General features: G+C 37.8%; 1 non-coding gene across 1 annotated transcript; it reads right to left on the bottom strand.

The window, feature by feature from the left end:
* Positions 1-636: 636 nt before the first annotated feature.
* On the bottom strand, positions 637-954 carry LOC149539694 (signal recognition particle RNA). Its single transcript, XR_016356623.1, has one exon.
* Between the last annotated feature and the right edge of the window lie 1,030 nt (positions 955-1,984).

Here is a 1,984-nt window from a genome sequence, read left to right as displayed (position 1 = left end):
TAAAAATTAAGAATTTTTTGTCCATTACATTTCTTTTATCATTGCCCATTTGAAAAACATGAAAACTAATAACTAAATCTCAAGATAGAAATTTATTAGATTCAAGATAAATGGAAGCGGAGATATGGAGAATCCAGCCGATTTCTATGGCATAAAAATTTAGAATTTAGATTACAATACAAAGTGAAACAATAAAATTAGAGTTCTCTATGACAACTGAAATGACAATGCTAATGACTGCTTCAAATGCAATTAGAAAGCAACACGAACAGATGATTCCAATATGGCAAATTTTAAAATTCCGTATGGAAAAGCAACTAAAATGGCAATGCTAGTGAGTGCTTGCAAACACAGTTAGAAAAGAGAATGCCTCCTTTCATTTGAAAAAATGTTCACCAAAGATCAGACGCTTCAATTTGTGTCAGTCCATTAAAATTTGAAGCCCTTTTATTTCAGAGATGCGGAGCCGAATTTGACTGTGGCTATCATTCAATTAGGGGCAAAATTGAAATCAAATATTATTGAAAATTAGGGGCAAAAGTATGAATTGAAGTGTATATATATATATATCTCAAATTTTATTTGTATATTACAAAATTAAAATCAAATATCAAATATGATTGGAAATTGGGGGTAAAAGGTGGGGGTTCGAGGATGGGTAGGCTGGGAGGATGAGTGGGAGAGAGGAGCAAGCGGTGTGTAGTCCTTCCACTATAGGGAGCGGGAGGTAATTGTTGCTCTGTGAAACCAACCTCACGCGGTCCCCTCCGCCTTACGCTGCCAGACAGAACGCACCCCTCCTTCGAAGGATGGCCTGACATCAACTCTCTACTTGGAGCAGGGAACGCCACAATCGTATGCCACACATCTCTCCCTCCTTCCGGCCAAATCCCGCCTGGTCCTCCACCTTGTGTGTCCCCACTCAGGTTACAAGCCCACGCTACCGAGCTCGACAACCAACGAGCTCAAACTCTCCAGTTTTAAATCAGTGCTGAATTAGTTTTCTGCTACGTGTGGGACAAATATACGTCTCCAACTCAGGCCATCGCAGCTGCTGCGTCTTTTGCACAACAATTAAATTGCAATGTTCCCATTTCAAAAAACCATGATTCACATAAACGCACATAGATCTCCTCTTCTGCTTTCAGGGAGAGTTTCGTATAAGATAAATCCTCACAAAGAGGAGAAATAGAGTTAAATGTTAGTAAAGTTTGAGGCGTGTGGTAGAATCGTACAAGGACGGATGTCAACAGTAATAAAAGGGAATGGTTGGTAAAGGGGATGTTGAAGGATAAATGCAGCTAAATTTGTGTTAAATGTGTATTTAAGGAGGTTAGTGCTGCCCATAATACCAATCTAAGCACATTAAAGGAAAACAAATGTCATGATATTTACTATTTGAGCTGTCCCCTAAACAACAGTACAAAATCTTAACTTTCTTAAGCAAGCTTCCTACTTCCTACTTCTCTATAGTGTTTATACGAATTTCATAGAATGAAATGAAATGAACTACGATCTTCTTTTGTCTAAAGTCTTATAGACGCGCTTACTAAATAAAAAAAGTTAAAGTTTGGAGATGAATCATCAATAAATCTTCTCTAAACCTTCATACAGACAAAATATAGAACTACAGTTCAAAGGGCAATGGAGTTTCCCCTCATAGCCCTCAGACGATTTCTTATTGGCTGGCCTGCAACAACTGTTACCAGGGTGCATTTCATAAAGAGTAACAGGGAGAAGATTTCATAAAGAGTAACAGGGAGAAGAATAAGTCGGTCAAGATAATGTAGTTGACCATATTAATGTTGTTGAATGGGTTGAAGATGAAAACCATAAAGATGTGCCAAAAAAGTCTCTATCTTGACAGAAGTATGATTTGTATCTTGTGGAGCATTCAAAGTTCAAGCTGATCCACTTTTTCAAATATTTTGACCAATTAGACAATCCCACATCAAGAAATGCTTCTGTGAATTGTACCAACGAT

Source organism: Cupressus sempervirens, chromosome 9, assembly GCF_028749045.1.
Source record: "Cupressus sempervirens isolate cs-2001-9-10 chromosome 9, ASM2874904v1, whole genome shotgun sequence".
Classification (NCBI taxonomy): domain Eukaryota; kingdom Viridiplantae; phylum Streptophyta; class Pinopsida; order Cupressales; family Cupressaceae; genus Cupressus; species Cupressus sempervirens.
This window is presented reverse-complemented; position numbering and strand designations above follow the sequence as displayed.